The sequence below is a fragment of the Pinus tabuliformis genome, chromosome 6, assembly GCF_031772625.1.
Source record: "Pinus tabuliformis cultivar Carrire ecotype Pingquan chromosome 6, CPIR1, whole genome shotgun sequence".
Classification (NCBI taxonomy): Eukaryota; Viridiplantae; Streptophyta; class Pinopsida; order Pinales; family Pinaceae; genus Pinus; species Pinus tabuliformis.
The window spans coordinates 266353587-266373787 of record NC_142292.1 but is presented as its reverse complement, the minus strand read 5'-3'; positions in this window follow the sequence as shown (position 1 = coordinate 266373787).

Here is a 20201-nt window from a genome sequence, read left to right as displayed (position 1 = left end):
TGGAAAACACATTCAAATCACAGGTTTATATCTCACGAGGAAGAAAAGGATCAAGATCAAGAGGCAAAGGCAGGAACAATAGAAGCAACATTCAGAGAGGTTATTTGGAAAAAGAAAGGAGATTAGATCAAAATCTAGATAGTTCAAAGGGGAGCAACAACAAAAGTTAACAATTAAACCAAAGGTGTGAAAACAAAAAATTATGTAGTATTATTGTAATAAGATGGGTCAATATGCACATGAATGGAAAAATAAGAGAGATTATCTTAACAGAAAAGGTGCAAACTATTCTTCTGAGAGTTGTGAAGAATCATTATTCCTTACATGTAATGTTGCTCAAGAGTTGTTTAATGGCATTTGGCTTCTAGATAGTGGATGTAGCAATCATTTGAAAAGAAACAAAAGAAAAACTATAGATATGGATGATTCAATCAAAACTAATATCAGGTTGGAGTTATATAGTATATTCTAAAAGTTATGGGAAAAAGAACAACTAGCATCCTCACCAAACAGGGTCTGAAAAGACACATACTAGATGTGTACTATGTTCCAAGTTTGAAACATAATCAAATTAGTGTTGGTAAAATTACTCAAAAAGGGTATAATATAGTATTTAAAGGAAATTATTGCTTCATATATGATAGACATCTGAGTAAGATGTTCATTGCCAGAGTAAAGACGACAAAGAATAAGATGCATCCTTTTGCCACGAAGCATGATAGCATGATTACTCATTTGCACAAAAAATATCTTACTTGGATGATTTTGGGTTATGGCACCTTAGGTTTGGCCATCTACATTTTGGTGGCCTTAGACTATTGCAACAATAGAAGATGGTTAAGGGGTTTCTCCTAGTGCTAACAATTTGCAACTTTTTCTACTTGAACTTTTCTTGAATCAGATATTACAAGATGCATCTATTGAATATTCTAGAAACTTAGATTCCTTATAATATCTTGTGCACTAGAACCAATGGTCATTCCTTATGCATCAAATTCCCACATCATAACAAAAAAGTTAAGAAATTTGAGGTTAATATTGTGGGTTTTATGATTCTGTTCAAGAAAATATAGAAACAAAGTTTTGACGAGCTTATAGTTGGAGCTTGTTTGCAACTCTCTAAAGCACAAAAACAAATGGATGCCAATAACAACACTACTTTTAACAAAAACAACCATATAATTTTTTAGAGATCCACGATTAGTGTACATAGAGATATGGAGATATTAATGAATGATACTATTTAGTTTTTCCATGCTACGTGTTTCACATTGTTCTTATCGATCTTGCAGGAATTTGCCCACCATTTTTGGATTGATCTGCCGATAGTCCCTCCACCCTGGATTTTTATTCCTTGAAGTTTGGAAAATTTAAGCCATATATCAGGGTCTTGAGTAACCCAAGTAGTGGAATCACTTGGGGCAACTATTGTCCCTAATATCTACTAAGTATTCAATGATAGATATGAGAACAATGATGTTTAATTATTACAAATTCTCTTTGTATATGCTCATTTGAAAAATATATGTAGAAAAATAAAAATATGCTAAATATTACATGGGCAATAAATTTAGTAGCCTTCCAAGGACCATTCAAGTTGAGAGGTTGAAAAAGGTATGTTTTACCTCATGGAAAGAGAAAAACAAAATTTGAACTGCTAATGCAAGATGCATTCTAGGTTGTCAAGAATGCCTAATCAACATAATTAAGGCTAACATTTCATGAATTGGCTTAGGTAATACATGAGCACAAAACATGGAAGCCTTAGATCCATGTGGGGAGGAGAGCATGCATATGTTACTGTAATAACAACCACTCAAAATTGCATTAACATGATTTCTTGTTTTCTTCTTTGAAAGTGCGACTTCTTATTTTAAAGAAAACAATGTTGTAAAAAACTAATCTTATCTCCTATTGAACTAGCTCACCATTATCAAAATAATCCAATCAAGATGAGCACTAAACACCAAATATCTTAAACCGACTTCACTACCCCCCTGGACTTCTAATGGCAACAACCAAACTACTTATAAAACAAGCATGATTGCTTATGGTGGAGCATATATTAATATGGTACCTTAGTGTCATCAGATGTGTCATCTCCTTTGGCTCCATGGCTATCCACGTTGTAGACTTTAGCAATAACATAAAGTTCCAAAGACTTTATAACGCCATCATATATTGGTTTACGCTAAAAGTTGAAGCTAGATTGTGGTGTGTTTTGGGTGGAGGGGCATGTATGGAGAAGAAGGTTGACACTATAGACTAACACTCAAGGCGAAGTTTTTGGGAGATTATGCACACGATACTTACTTATACCTATTTTCCAACCACTTCCCTAGGCAATATTGAACTGTTAAATATGAAAGAACAAAATACTTCCTTTCCTAGACAATATTGATTGTTAAGTATGAAAGAACATAATTCTTCCTTCCTCAGACAATATTAAATTGTTAAATATGAGAGAACATAATACTTCCTTGCCCAAACAATACCAACTATTAAATATGAAAGCAAAAAATTCTTTCCTAGACAATAATGACTGTTAAATATGAAAGAGCACCAACAACATATGCATGATGTACTTCAAGACGGTTACCCAAATGGCATTCACACCAATGCCCACCGGATCTCAACCACCAGGGCTTACTGCCTGATGGGCCTCCAAATTAGACACAAATAAAGGTCCATCTAACCTATAATAAGCACATAAATATTATATTAAATCCACCCTTCTACAGTTAATAATATTTTCTTAGATTTAATTTTTTCTTAGGAAGGTTTATATATAGTTGCATACTATGTGCATAATAATATTTATTTTTGCATAATATTGAGTAAATTATGACTGAGATAATATAAATGCATTCTCACTATTACAGGATGGACCAAGGTTGGATAATAAATGAACTGGATATTATGAAATTATTGACAAATTCTGGAGCTCAACTGATTGAGAAAATCTAGGAATGTGTTCTCTATCATTAAATGAAAATTTCTCTTGTTGGGAATTAGATCCACTTTTTGAGGGATTTTGGAGGGGAAAGTTGTATTCTTTCAAGGAGGATGCTTCCCCGTAAAATTGTATACGTACCAAATCGAATTTTCCTCTAGAGGCATGTATTTCTTAGTCTTCTTGTGAAGAAAACTTGTTATTTAGCAGTTCTACTTTCATTTCCAACATGGATGTACTTGGATTGATTCATATAACGAAGTTTGGTGTCATTTTTAGTTTCTAAGGTTTGGTTTCCTTCATAGGACTCTGAGTATCCTTGGGTTTGGTAATCCCATAAGCCTCAGAGCCCTGTTGTACAATTTCTTTATTTTATTTGAATGCCTTTTTCACTTGCATCTCTTATTTCTACATTTAGTTTTCATGCTTCCTTCGTTGTAGGTTATATTGGTTAAATGATTGAAGTGAGTCTTTTTTCAAGTTATTTACAGATTAAAAAACATGATTCATCCTTAGAACAACTTTGAAAATTCATATTCATCGTTGAGCTACTTGGATTGGTTTACTAATTCACAATTTTGGAAGTTTTGGAAGTCTCTTGTAGCAAAATAATAGTAATTTTATGATATTTTTTATCACATGTTAACAAGGCTATTTTGAGTTTATTCCACTTGAATTGAGTCCTAAAATAATTCGAGTTAATAATTTTTTTTACCCCATAGCATTTTCACTTGATCAAGTTAGGCATTTGGTAGGTTAACTAGCTCACTCATTCTTGAATTTCTAGTTTTTGGAGTAAAAATTTTTTGCTTTTTTTTTAACACTGTTAAAAAGGGTATTTTTGAGTGATCCAAGTTTTATTGGAGTCTTAGGAAATCCTACTTATTAAAAAAACTTACCCCATCTCATTTGTATTTGATTTTCTTGGTCATCCAGTGAGATAAATTGGAGGATAGACTAGCTGACACACTAGGTATTATAGTCTTTGCAAGTATGAAAAAAACATAATATTTGTGTTATGTGTAGGTACTATTGTTGATTTGTAGGCTTATAATTATCATCATACATTCTTCCTACGATCACGAGCCTCTTTCACCTTCCTACAAAACACCATCAAAACTCTGCCACCGCAAGTACATTTCTGGGTCATTGAAGGACACTGTGTGCAATTTTTTTGAGGAAGATGGACCTCTGAGAGGTTTTAAGCTTGGAAAAATCATCATACAACCTTCATATACCTTCATATACCCTTTCCCACCTTTAGATCACCTTTACCACCCTCCAAATGCTCACGGATCCAATCTTGTAGCAATGCAGGGCAATCCTGTAGCATCCTATAATAATCTTGTAGCACCATGTAAACATGGCCATATTGCTTCAAAATATTGAATTTTGGCTCTTAGCCTTAAATAATGGCTCTTAGGCTCTGAAACCATGATTGAGGAAGACCAAAGACCACTTAGGACTTGTCTTTTTACCACTGCAATACACTCCAATAATTAAGGGTTAGTAGACAGATTTATGAGTTGAATGACATAGTGATGATTTTCATGATTACTTTATGAGCCACCTAATGAACTATGTAACTAGGTCTAATCTCTTTTGAATGCAGTGATGGAGATTTGGTTAATGCTCATTAATTTATGCAATTAGAATAGGTTTGCTTTCCTTGTCTTTTATTTCTTGCAATAAGTTAAGGTTTCCATTTCAGACATTTTCAATTCTATAATTAGTTTAGATTTGATTTCATGATATTCACTTCATTGCATCAAATTAATGAAAGAAGGACACATTGCATGTTGCACATATAGTGTTGACACCTCTTAAGTTTGTATGAACCCCGAGTCGATCATTTAAGTTGGTAGCCTTGGGAGTTTCAACATTCTTGTTGCAATACTATGGTTCATCACTGCCCATGCATGTCACCCTGCATAGTTCATGCTTAGTTTAAATTTGGACATAAATTTGTAACCAAGTCAACTCAATAATTTATAAGTTAATTTATGTTATGCCAAATTCAACCTGAGATAGTAGTTGGTAGCATGATGGTTGTGAATATTGGCGACTTCTCAGAGTTAGTAGAATGTATTGGTGAGACTGGGACATATGGCGTGAAGGTTGAAATAAGACATCAAACTTTTTGTCCAATCAAGTATTTACATATTAATTTTTAAAATTATAATAAAAAATGCATTATTTATTTATAAAGTTTAACATTAGATTTTGCATAAGCCAAAGCTAAACTAATAATATTCAAACTACAAATCAATTGATACAGTCATGCCTGAGCAAAGACTAGTAACATGATCTTAAAATTTGATTTTTCTTATACAAGGTTTATTAATTTATAATTGAACTTTCTACCTTTCATTTATCATTTTTTTAAGATTATAATTCTATTTAAACTCATAAAATCTCTCCTTATATGATTAACATATACCATTTTCATATTATACACCATTTTAACATTTAATAAATATTATTTTAACTTGTTTATTTTATCAACTAATGTAATTAAATTATCATAATATTATATATTTATATTTATAAATAATTGATTTTTATTAAATACCAGCCTAGATCCACCTTAACCCTAATATATTAAGCGTTGAGAGGGCTCAAGGTGCAAACCTCTTTTTTGAGTGAAAAACTTGAGGAAAGGTTTGTACCTCAAGAGATTTGATTCCTCTCAGCGCTTGATAGATACGGGGTTAAGATGGATCTAGGTTGGTTTTAGTTGTGTGTGGTCATATAAAATTTGTTGAGCATATAATTATTTTGATCATTTTAAATATGCTAAATATGTCTAAGATTAATTTGGTCAATTTATTTTTAACTTTGCTTAGATGCCTCAGTTTATTGAGATGAGAGAGACTATTAGTAACTTGAATGATGAAAAAAAATTAAGTGCAAAGTGACAATGTAACAATGTTGAATGATAGAAAATGTGAATAATAAGAATATAGCCAATTACAAACGATCTTCATTGCGATCAAACTGAAACGATTTTCTTCTATTGTTCATATTGTCACACCTATTAGTTATTTTCTATTACCGTGTTTGAATGCAAAGTGATTAACAATGTTGAATGGTGGAAAATGGGAATAATAAGAATGTAGCCAATTACAAATAGTTTACAGTTTCAAGAAGAAGACATTTCGGGTAAGTGAACATTTTATAAAGGATGAAAATTCAAGCATTGTATTTATGATTGAATTACTGTAACACAAAAGTCAATTCACGTCATGAATAATGTTTATATGCTTACACTAGGAGAGGGTGTGTATGTTTTTGGGGTGAAATAGAGATATAGATGGAGGGGGGAGAGAGAGGGAAGAAGGGAGAGGCAAAGAGAGGGAGGGAGGAAGAGATCTAGATATGGAGAGAGAAGTGTTAGAGAGAGAGAGGGAGTGGAAAAGGGAGGGAGAGAGAGATAGATAGATATGGAGAGAGAGTGTGTAAGTTTGGGGGGTGAGATAGAGAGATAAAGAAGGAGAGAGAATGGGAGATGGAGGGGATAGAAATGTGCTTACACTGAAGTCAATGCACACTATTAATCTATTACTTTGAAATTAATGTACATCATACATATAGTTGCATCAAATTAGGAATCAACATCTACACTGAAATCAATGCATCTAATGCAAACAATCAAATACGATTAGAAATCAACATCTACAATAAAATCAATGCATCTAATACAAACAATCAAATAGGATTAGAAATCAACATCTACACTAAAATCAATGCATCTACTGCAAACAATCAAATATGATTAGAAATCGATATCTACACTGAAACCAATGCATCCAGTGCAAGAAATCGAATAGGAGTAGAAATCAACATCTACACTAAAATCAATGCATCTAATGTGAGGTATTAAATAGAAATAGAAATCGCCATCTACACTGAAATAAATGCATCTAGTGCAAGCAATCATATACGATTAGAAATCAATATCTACACTAAAACCAATGCATCTAGTGCAAACAATCAAATAGGAGTAGAAATCAACATCTACACTGAAATCAATGCATCTAGTATAAGGTATTAAATAGGATTAGAAATTGACATCTACACTAAAATCGATGCATCCAGTGTAAGCAATCAAATACGATTAGAAATCAATATCTACACTGAAACCAATGCATTTAGTGCAAGCAATCAAATAGGAATAGAAATCAACATCTACATTGAAATCAATGCATCTAGTGTAAGGTATTAAATAGGATTAGAAATCGACATCTACACTGAAATCAATGCATCTAATGCAAGCGATCAAATAGGATTAGAAATAAAAAACTACGCTGAAATCAATACATCTATTTTAGTGAAAAACCAAAATATTCATGACTTTCTAGATATAACTTCTATGTATGTATTTGTCTCTATGTGTCTCTTTCTTCTTCCCTTTGTCTCAAACATCCATTATGTGTTTATCTCCCTCCCTCTCTCCCTTCCCTCTCTCCTTCATCTCTCTCTCTCTCCACCTCTCCGTCCCTTTTTCTATCTTTCTCTTATTCCCTCTCCCCCTGCCATCTATATATATACCTCCCCTCATCTATCCTTATTTGTCTCTCTATCTCAGGCCCCTAAACACATGTCACTTTCTCTCTCTCTCTATACCCTCTCTCTATACCCCCTCCAGCTATATCTTTATCTCATCCCCCAAACATACACACTCTATCTCCATATCTATCTATCTATTTCTCTCTCCCTCCCTCGCTACCTCTCTCTCTCTCTCTCCATATCTATCTCTCTTCCTCCCTCCCTCTCTTTGCCTCTCTCTACTGCCCTCTCTACCCCCTCCATCTATATCTCTATCTCCCCTTGTCTCTCCTTCTCAACCCCAAAACATACACACTCTCTCTCCATATCTATCTATCTCCCTCTCCTTCCCTTGCCCACCCTCTCTCTCTCTCTCTTGCTCTCCTCTTTCCCTCATCGTCTCTCTATCTCTCCCTTATCACTCCCTCTCCACCTTTCTCTCTCTGTGTCTTTCTTCCCCTTCCAACTCCATCTTTCTTTCCCGCTCTCTCCCCTCTCTCTTTTCCTTCTTCTTTCCCCCTTTCTCTCCTACCTCCCTCTGTCTCCCACCCCCATCACACACACACTCTCTCTCCACCCTCCAAATCTATCATTGTCTCCCTCTCTTTCCCCTTCTCGCTCTCCTCCTCTCGCCCCCCTCCCCATATCTATGTTTCCTTGTCTCTCTCTTCCCCTTCTCTCCTTATCTCTATCCTCTCTTTTATCCCCCTTCTCTCGTCTTCTCTCTTTCTCATTTCATCTTCATCTCTCCCTTATCACTCCCTCTCTCTCTCCACCTCTATCTCTAAATGACTTTGTTCTTCCCCCTCTCTCTCCCCCCTCTCTCTCAAGTCCCCTCTCTTCTCCTTCCTCTCTCTCCCTGTCACTCCCACCTCTCTCTGTCTCTCCCCCTCATCACACACACACACACATTCTCTCTCCACCCTCCAACTTTGTCACTATATCCCTCTCTCTCCCCTTCTCGCTCTCCCCCCTTCATATCTATGTCTCCCTGACTCTCTCTTCCCCTTCTTTCCCTATCTCTTTCCTCCCCTTTTCTTCATCTCTCCCTATCTCCCTCATTCCATCTTCATCTCTCTCTTATCACTCCCTCTCTCTCTCCACCTCTATCTCTCAATCTCTGTGTTCTTCTCTCCCTCTCTTCCCCACTCCAAATCCATCTCTCTCCCGCCCTCTCTCTTCCTCTCTCCCTCTCTCTCCCCCACTCTATTCCCCCTCCATGTCACTCTCTCTTAAATATGACCTTATTGTATTTAAAAAAACAAACAAACAAACAAACATAATTGGTTGTAAAATATTAAACCTACATTTTGAATCAATCATGTCAATATTATTTATAATATTATTTATATTATATAAATTTCACATTTCTATATATAAAAGTAATCTATTTTTTATTTATTAAAACATCAACTTAATCTCTATAAAAATATTTTCGCTAAAAATATTTTCGCTTTTCTCCCGCTGCAATATTCCAAAATTCAATATTCGATTCGTGTCAGATCAATTTTATAATTTGATGTCTCCCCCACCTCTCCAATCTCTTCAACTCCGCTGACAGACGTTGCTCTCTCCTCTTTTAAAAATTGCTGCGACGCAAAGGGAAAATTTACTTATTTTTTTTTCCATGCATTCTAAAGCAATGACTGAAAGTGGGAAGCTCAGTTTTAATATTTTGTTTTGGCTATGCAAAAGATTGTAATTTCTCATATTCAACCCCTTGAAAATTTGTTTTGACAATTTGATTTTGTGGCTTACACAACTTGAACTTAATTTGAAACAAAAAAATATATCTTTAAGAAGGTTAACACTTAGAATATTTAAACTGTGCCAAATGTTTTAACCATAAGTGTTTTTTTTTAACAAAAAATGGTAAATTTTATTTATATAAAACACTCGAAAACACACATGAATTGGCTACATAAGTAGATAAACCCTCTAGTACCAGGGAGCTATAATAACTTGCTATTCTGATTTATTATTTCAAAACTACACAAAATACACATTGACACAGAGATTTACCACATAATTTCAAAACTACGCAAGATACACATTCACATAGAGATTTACCATATACAAAAAAATAAGACCTTTAGAATTACTGAATCGTGTTTTTAACCAAATAACCAAATTAGTTTGGAAGCCAGCCAAATAATATGGGAGTCAACCAAATTCCTTTGGAATCAAAATTCTAATTCAGTTATGAATGACTTTTAATCTATGACCTCTGATTTTTGTTGCAAACTACATGTGTTTCAAAAGATGAGTCTCTTAAAAAAAAAAGATGTTTGATAAAATATACAAGCTAAAATAATGTTTAAACGAAATATCAATATTATTAGAAGTTTCACTCAACTGGTTTTATATTCATGTGCTTTCCGTATTATTTTAAGAAAAAGTTTAGATTTCTTATACTTCTGCTTTTTATCTTAAAAAAAAAAAGCATTTGGAGTTTTTTTAATGAGGAATTGAATATTTTTGAATTAAATCTTAATTTTTAGTGCAAAAGCACCTTGAAAAACAATAAGACATTAAAATTATATGTAGAGTTCACAACTCAAACTTGTAATTCCAACTAATTCTTACTGAATTATAAATAAATTAGACTAAAAACTATACCAAAAACCTCTAAAAACATATAAACGAATGCGATTATTTTTGTTTAAAATTTTCCCTTTCCACCCTAAAATCGCTCCCTTCAAGGTACAATACCTCTATATCGAAAACAGAATGAGTCACTTACTGATGGTGAAATGGACAATCACATATGGAAAATATGAAGTGGGACTGCGATTGTAAGTGGGGTTAGAACCACATGTCATTCTAAAACTTAGAAAGAATTTTTTAAAGGTAATAATTTTTTAAGAATATATTATCGCATCTTAAAAATTGATGTTAAAAAATATAAAAAATAATATAATATAAAAAGAGACGAATGTGGTTTATTTAACATGGATTATCGGGGCAACGTGACGGCTTATCAAGAATTTTTTAAGGGTAATAATTTTATAAAAATATATTATCCCATCTTTAAAATTAATATTAAAAATATAAAAAGTCATATAATATAATTTTTTAAAAATATATTATTCCATTTTTAAAATTAGTGTTAAAAATATAAAAAGTCATATAATATAATTTCTTAAGAATATATTATCCCATCTTTAAAATTATTTTTAAAAATATAAAAATTTATATAATATAAAAAGATACGAATGTGGTTTCTTTAACATGGATTATGGGCGCAATATTGAACTTAGTGATCTTTATTTAACTAAATGAAAATGAATTTAAGAGTGTATTGAGAAATGTGTTCCCTATAACAACAGAAGAGACCTCACTGACGAAACGGAGAAATTGAATGAAAGGTTCGAGCTGTAGTGTTTTTAAAGATTAATGAAAAAGATAAAATATTATTGAATTTAGGCTTCTGTGATTTATATCAATTCTGAGAAGAATTTTCAGCGAAAATTACATAGAGATAATTTTGTCGACGCCTTTCAAACTAACCAGTGTGGTTCATCGTCAGGCAGCTCGATTTGACCGGGAAACGGCTAGTCGACGATGAACCACACTGGTTGGTTCTAAAAGCGTCGACAAAATTATCTTTATGTGATTTTCGCCAAAAATTCTTCTCAAAAAAAATAAAACATATTTAAAAATAATTTTTAATAAGTTATAATTTTAAAATTAAAAAATACAATTTACTCTACTATATTTTCTTTTTATTTCTTTTTATTGAAGTAAGTATTCGCTTAATTAAGAATATGATTATGATAAAGTATTTAATATATAAAAAAAATATACACATATGTAAGATTATATAAAATATATTTAAAAATATTTTTTAATAAGTTATAATTTTAAAATGAAAAAATGCAATTTATTTTATGATAATTTTTCACTGAAGTATTTGTTTTATGAAGAATATGATTATGATGAAGTATTTAATATATAAGGAAAAAATAAATAATATGGAAGAGCAGAGGTTTTTTAAAATTATTTCAAAGTCTAGCTAATACTATTTTCCGCTTAATCTTAAATGTTATAAGGATTCTCAATTTTGGCTAGACTATTGGAAGATATCATTTTGCAAAGGATAATATTGAAAATATTATTACCTAGAATAAGAATAACATTGAAAATATTATTATATCAAAACTTAGGAAAAATTGTGGGGTAATTATAAAGAGTTTAAGGAAAAAGGAAATTAAGATACTATAAGGAAGTAATACAAATGTATACCTCTATCTTGCCTAGTGTAAAAAGGAAAATAAACATTGTTAAAACAAAATCAAATTTTCATGATCTCCATGGTGAAACAAAACATTGGTCGATTTTCAAAACACCATGAAATCACCTTTGCAACACTAAGAGAGTTAAGATGAAAAATGCTTTACTCTACCTTTAATCAATTTCCAAAACACCATGAAATCACCTTTACCACACTAAGAGAGTTAAGATGAAAAACACTTTATTTTACATTTTCCAACATATATTCACATTAAATCTAAATTTCAAAATATTTGTCACACTATCAACCTTCTTAACCATTTAATTCACCAAAACTAACAAAACTATGACTTGGCCATAATGGAGAGAGGTTTTTTATTGTTTTGATTATGTTTTAGATTAGACTTAGAATCTATTTTCCAGGAGACTATTGTGATCTCCCAAACAAAATGTAATCACTTATATTCATGTATGTTTGATTGTTTTCATCAATGAGAATGCAACGCTACTTTGGCAGCCTCAGGTGCAGCTTGACTAACCTCGGTGTTGAGTGGTTCATTCTTCAATTAGTTTTGTCTTCCATTTTGAGTTGGTATCATAGCGCAATGCTCATCCCAGGTTTGTAATAGTGATTGTTGAGGTTGCGTGTGTGTTTCTAGTTGAGTGTGGAGCTCTTCTATTGGAGACTATCTGATCTGCTTGTGCATGGAGCCACAAAGCCAGTGGAGAGAGCCGAGTGATGATGTGGCATTTGATCGTGGTGTGGGGCAACGGAACATTTCGAAACTTTGTGGCATTATTGGCGTTTGAATGCATTTGTTGAGCCCGTCGGTGGAGCACATATCCTAGTGCGATAAGAGCAGTCGCTAATTGTGAAACTGTGGCATGTGAATGTAACTATTGGTGAGAATGCAAGTGAGTTGGTTTTTAATTGTGATTAAACAAAACCATGATCGATCTCTATGTTGTAATCTCAAGGAGGAGTCAGTGTTTGCGCTATAAGCTGTAGTGATAGGTATATTTAAGGATATCACAACACTGAAGCTCTTGGATCATTACAATTTTCGTGTGGAAAGATCAGTCGTGTGGAATACATAAGAATATGTGAAGTCGTGGGAAGGCTGAGAGAAGACTGGTCAAAGTTATCAAGTGTGGAAGACCAAGAGTGTGGAGAGGGAGAGTTGATCTGAAAGTTGATTGTGGACTTAGCTGGATAGGGATAAATGATATTGGCGACAACCGTGGACTGAGTTAAAAAAAAAAAAAAAAAGATATGGGACCAATGCTTAACTCTCTAAGAAAAGAATGCACTCAGAGTGATACTCTTATGAAATTGCAGGTGTGCTAGTGGTGGAGCTTTGACCTTTTTTTTTATCAACGTGTATTCTCAACAAGCACTCACCGTGAGGTTTTTTTAGAAGGCCTTTGATACACATTATCATTTTTTTTGGGTACATATATGTAATGTGGGGATATGTGTGCAATTTAAAATTTAATTGAGCTCATGTTTTAAGCTATTAAAAGAAGTGCACTTTTCAATCTCTTTTTAGATTTGGTCTGTAAATATATTTGGAGCTATTGGGAGGTGATCGTGAAAGGCACTGTTGAAAATTGGGACTTTTTGGCAAGATGACAAATCCACTTGTAGAGATGTATCTGAATGAAGCTAGTAAGTTGGACAGATCCAATTATGTTAATTGGAAATTCAACTTGCAAACTTTATTGGAGGGATATGGTGTCTGGACATTTACAAAGGGAGAAGAAGCAAAACCTCAACTGCATCTATTCAATACTGGGAGAAGAGGGAGAACAAAGCAAATGTATTATTAAGAATGTCCATGAAAGATAATATAATTCCCCATATTCGTTATTGTCATACCTCTAATGCAGCCTCAAATACATTTAAGGAGTTGTATGAAACTTAAAATACAAATCGAAGTAAGCTTTTTTATATTAAAATGGAAGAAAATAAATATGTTAGCGCTTTTGTTTCAAGAATTAAAGATTTGAAAGATAAGCTGGGAGACATAGGAGAATCAATACCTAGTAAAGATCTAGCCACAATCACTTTAAATGGAATGTCACTGGACTATCAAATGTTTATTATAGGTCTTGCAGCAAGGGAGAAAGCTCCCACCTTTGAGGAATTGACAGGTATATTGATGCAACTTCAGAATCCAGACTTAGCACTTGTGGCAATGAAGAAATTCTTCAAAGCAAAGCATGGAGAAGGAAGTAAAGGTGGAAGTTCATTTCAGAGAAGTCCATCTCCAAAGCCAAATCAAGGTATGTCACCTAGAGAAATGATTATAAAATTAAATGTGTTTATTGTGGTAGAAGTGGGCATCTTGCCAAAGATTGCTACAAAAAGAAAAGTGATGAAGTGAGGCATAAACACAGAAGACATTCAAGACATTTTGCAAGAGAAGCCATGAATTCCGATCTTAAGAATCTTAAGTTGTTTTTCTCTAATGTTGTGTTGTCTGCTGAAACAGATGATGTCAATGCATGGTTTCTGGATTCTGGAGCTTTAATCCACATTACATGCAATAACGATTAGTATGAGAACTTCAAGGAAATAAGCAATGGCAGAAACATTTATCTTGGAGATGATCATGCACATCAGATCATGGGATATGGAGATATTCCAGTGACTTTACCAAATGGAAGTGTCAAGTGCATTCATAATGTTATGTATGTGCCCGGGATCAAGAAAAATTTGATCTTTGTGTCCACAATGACATATCATAATTTGAAGTTTGAATTCTTCAAAACACATTACATAATAAAAGACATGTTGGATCACTACAAAAATGTTTCTTCATAAGTCGGAGTGGAAAGCTTTACAAGCTTGATGTCACCAACAAAAATCATCAAGCACTGACTTCTAAAACTATGTCAACATAAAGACTTTGGCACCAGAGGTATGGTCATATCAATTATCATGATTTGTAGTTGTTGCAGAAACAAAGTATGGTTGAAAGAATCCCTGTGTAAAGGAATGAGTGTGCTTCTTGTGAAGGCAGTGCATTAAGATAAATTCATAGAGATGAATTCCCCTCTAATTCTGATAGGAGAAGCAGAGATGTGTTAGAACTTGGGCATTCTAATGTTTGTGGACCCATCCAGGCCAAATCCCTAGGAGGTGCTTATTATTTTCTATTGTTTGTTGATGATTGCACAAGGTACACTTGGGAGTACTTCCTTAGGAAAAAAAGTGATGTCTTTGAGTATTTCAAAGAATTCAAAAACATGGCAGAGAAGAAAACATGGAAATTCATAAAGATCCTTTATTTAGATCAAGGGGGATAATACAAGTTGGTGAACTTCACTAAGTACTGTAAGGATCATGGGATAGTGCAGCAATTTATAGTACCCTACATTTCACAGCGAAACAATGTTATAGAAAGGAAAAACAGAACGTTGGTGGAGTGTGCAAGGAGTATAATCAAAGGTAAGAATCTCTCAAATGATTTTTGGGTAGAAGCCATTACTACTATTATTTATTTAAAGAATAGAAGTCCAACAAGTTATCTTGATCTCAAGACCCCATGCAAAGCCTTGTAAGGTTTTAAACTAATAGTTCATAATTTGAGGATATTTGGGTGTAAGGCCTTTGCACATAAGGAGAATAGAAAAAAACTTGATGCTAAAGTTATCAAATGTATTTTTGTAGGATATTGTTCAGAATTTAAAGCATATAAAATGTTTGATCTATCTACTCATAAAGTATTTGCGAGTAGAGATGTAATTTTCCATGAACAGGAAGACGAAGGAAACAAGGACAACAACTATGAAAGGTGGCATATACTTCCTGAAATTGAAGACAATAAAGAAGAAGCAGAAGACAGTGAGCAAAAAAAGCTTGAGGAAGAATCTAGTGATATGGACATCACCAACAGTCAGAGTTCACCCAGAGGTGAAGAAGTACCTTCAGAGAACAGGGGTGAAAACAACGAAGTGCCAAGGACTTCTACTCAACTGATGCACCTACCTAAAAGGTATAAGGACTATGCCCTGACGAGTAGTGTTTTGAATGTGATAGACCCCATAATTTTTAATGAAGCTAATGAACGTGAATAGTGGATAAAAGTAATGAAGGAAGAATATGAATCTATAATTAAAAACAAAACCTGGGAATTGACTAAATTACCTGAAGGTAAAGAGCCCATAGGATGTAAATGGTTATTCAAACCCAAGTTTAAAGCAAATAGTAGTATAGATAAATATAAAGCTAGACTGGTGGCAAAAGTGTACTCACAAAATAAGGGTATTGGCGATGCATAACATTTTCACTTGTAGCTAAATTAAATACTATTAGATTTTTAATTGCATTAGCTACAAAGTACCATTGAAATTTGCACCAATTAAATGTAAAAATTGTTTTTCTAAATGGTGATTTAAAAGAGGAACTGTATTTGACACAACCTGAAGGGTTTGTGAAAAAGGGGTAGGCATTGGGTAGGGTCCCCCTAGGTCAAAGTTTTGTAAAGAGCCCACATTTTGAGGAGCAAAGTGTGCTTCACGCAGTGTTTACGGAGTCATAGGGGGTTTGGGGCGGGTCAAAGTCCCTTTTTTGTAGAAGGATGGGATCGATTTGTATGTTTTGAGCTCCACCCATGGTTTGCGGACCATGGTATCATAAGATAAAAAGATATATAAAGGGTTGTCTGAGTCAGTGAAAGGTCATTGAATAATGGAGATGGATATATTTTGATGTTTTTGGGTTTGTAATTGTCATATATTTTTGTTTTAGAGTGAAGGGGAAGGCTCCTGCAGCTGTGTGCGCAGAGACTATGGTAAGTCTACAACTGTGTGTGCAAGCCCCTGCAGCTGTGTGCGTAGGGTAAGAAGGATTATAATTGTGAAGATATAAAGATAATAAACAAGATTTTGAAGGCAAACTTGTGTACTTACATTTTGTACTTTACTTTATGAGATTACTGTTTACTTTTGTGTTGTGCAGTAAAATATAAGATCAGAATTAATATATGAATGTTGTTACAATTAATTACAATTAAGGTCCATTGATTTATGCACAATAGATAGAGTTTTAGATCTGCGAAGTAGTATTTTTGTATGAATAAATCGGATTCAGTATAATATTAAGTAAGATTGCGTAGCGTAGTAATAGATCTGTAGGTGAGTCAGACTAAGTCAAGAGCCACACTCCATAATCCTTCTGGATGTGGAAACCTGGTTCCAGCATCCCCCAATATCGCCTCGGGTGAGACTGCGGTCTGCGTGAGCAGATCGTTGCCAAAAGGGCCGGTGATAAAGGGTTTTGTTGGTTAGCGCAACTAACTCTGAACCTGGGTCTAAGCCCCTCAAGCCAACAAATGGTTCTGTTGTCAGGACCGAGATCTATCTAAAGGATATGTGATGTGGCATCCGACCAGAAAAGAGATTCAAGATTGGGTCAATCTGAAGGTGCGCGAATTTGCAGCACAAGAGAATAGAAATCCACACTTGTCAATAGAAAGGTGGTTGCAGAAGTATATCTTTACAAATCAGCACAAGATCTTTTTCGCATCGTTTGCTAATGAGCTGCACAAGTGGCTTTCAAAACTAGCTGAAAGTAAGACCTGTTGGAAGTGCGATGAGCCTATTGCGTGGACCCCAGAGATGATTAAGAGACTCAAGGAGACTAAAAATAATATCACAAGAGTTGTTGATTACTGGATCAATAGTGTTCTCGGAGGCTTTATTATTGAATTCGTGATTGACACATCAATATCCTATAGTGAAGTTGAGCGCCAATTTTTCAAGGGTCTGCGAGGTAAGTATTTGAATTCCTTAAAGCTATGGATTAAGATGTTGTTATGTGAGAAGGGCATACTACACATGCAAGAGGATTGATGTTTAAAGGAAGCAGAACTGGATCTATGTGGAGTGGAAAGAGATTCAGAATAGACCACGATAATTTCGCTAAAGCTATTTACAGCTGGTTATTGGGTGAATCAAAAAGTGAAAAATAAATGATTAACCCTAACATGCCTAGAGGTGCGTCGCAGTCATATAATCAAGGCACTTTTTGGATTCCCCATCCGACCACTCCACCTCCACCTCCACTTCATACACCTACACATCCACCTCCACCTTCACCTCCACTTCCCCCATTTAATATGGCTAAAGCAGTAAATATGTATGTTTTTAAGGGTGAGCGATTAGAGGATCCCAAGGAATTTTGGTTTGTCGCAGAAGCTGTATGGAAAGCGAAAAAAAAAAATCAATGATGAAGATATGAAGAAAGCTCAACTTATCACAACGCTGTCACGGTATATTAAGTATAATACAACAAACCCAGTTGCTTCGCTAGCTAATACAAAGAAAGCACTAAACACAGAGTTCAAGAAACCAAAGTTGCAGTCACAGTGTATTACAAAGATAAAAGAGATTAAGCAAGCAGTAAACAAGACTACCTGGGAATTAGATCAGAGATTAAAATGTTTGTTGGGACAAGTCAAATTTCAGATCTCCGATGAGCAGCACAAATAATGGTATATAGTTGTGTTATTACCGCATCTCAGATTACTGCTATCGCAGCAAAAGATCACATCGCAAACTGAGGCATTAGAAATTGTGATGAAGCTAGAAGCATCGTCGATACAGGATACTCATGTAGGAGTTCAACAGATATAGACCCAACTAGTGAGCTTACATATGGAGATAAAATATTTGAAGAAGGGAAAAGAAGTTCGTCCTGATATGCGCTCAGAAGTTTGGTACATAAAGTGTGAAGAAGAAGGTCACTATAAGGACCAGTGTCTTGTCTATCATGATTATTTGGCTGCTGGAGGTCCTAATCCTCTGAAGCCAGAACCTAGTGTTGGACCAAGTACCGGATCAAGTGTTTGGTGTAGTATTTGCCGAATTGCATGCCAACACCCGACTTACCATTGTTATTTGTTACAGAAGTATGTGCAGTCGTCAAAGCAGTTATTTTGTAACTTTTGTTGTTCAGTAGGACATGATGAAAGAAATTGTCGCAGTTATGATTTGATGATAGAGAAAACTGTGGCGTACAGAATGCAAGTTGAAGGTTGCATGCATGAAGATCATGGTTCACCTGCATCTCACGGAGGATTTCAGGGCCGAGGACGTGGTCGAGGAGGGGGTGTTAGATGAGGTCGGGGTTAGATTATATGTTATAACTGTGGTGAAGCTAGACATTTTGTGCGGGATTGTCAAAACCCCACTACCCCTTCTTGTAAGTATTGTAGACAGTTCGACCATGTAATAGAGGATTGTCCTATTTTGATGGCTAAAATGCAGGAAAAGAAGAATCAGCAGCCTGCGCAGAACTTGCAAATGATGAGGGTTGAACCGTGTGAAGATGATCCAAGTGTTAACACAGTGACACGAAGTGGCGTGTGGTGAGCTCTAGTATTGCAACAATGATGCTGCAACTCCTGGGACTCCCTACTTTACCTTTATCAACCCGGTAGTTCGTAACAAACTTGGAAGCGACGGTGCTATATGCACAAGTACTAGCTCTTACTGCAGATGGTCACTTGATCAGCTGGCACAAGTTCGCTAGGAGCTTAAGCCAACTTCTATGAGTTCTTAGAAGAAGATTTTAACTGTGATGGAAGAAAGCTAACTCAAAAGAGGCTAGTCTACTTGCAGAAATAAGATGAAAGCTAAAAGGAAACACAAACCCTAGTTTTACCCACCAACCCTATTTTTGCAAGAAAAGAGATGTAAACTACTGAAATGGATGCCATTGACTATTGAAAAGGTAAAATGCATGTATTCAAGCTAATTCTGAAAGAAAATATGGAAAAATCATATTTTTGTACTTTTGAGCAATTTTATGCAGAATTATTATGCTTGTGTTTTAACTATTTGTGACTGTGCAGAGGTTTAGTGGCGAAGGGAGATGGAGTTGGCTTTTGCAGGAGGTTGGGAAGGTGTGGAGAGGACCTAAGGAGGCCCTAGTACCCTTCTAGAGACTTCCACTGTGATCAGACTTTGAAAAATCACTCGCATGAACTTCTACATGAGGCTGTAGGGGATCTACAGGAAGTTCTACAGGGGGTTCTACAGGGGGAGGCTAAAAGTGGTTTTTAGAGGTTTGAAGGTGGAAAAACGGTGGAAAAAAAGGAATGAAGGCTGGATGGAGGTGTCAAAGGGTCTAGGACTCTGTCAAGGAAGGTCAGACATGAAAGAGATGGTTGGATTTGTTTAAAGGTCAAGGAAACGATTTTGCACAAGAACATAGAAATTAGGGCAGTTTTGGAAAGTATGGCGAATGAGTGGAGGAAATCGTGAGAGATGGATTGGAGTAGGTTGTGTAATGGAAGAATGATAAGCTGGAGTGTTCTACAAGTGAGCTGCACACTTACTCTTCAAAACTGTCCCAAGCAAGAACTAAAAAAAAAACAGAGTTTTACCTATTTAACCTAATTCTGACCTAAAAACCAAAAAAGTGTTGAACAGAACTTTATGGACAGGAAGTTATGCA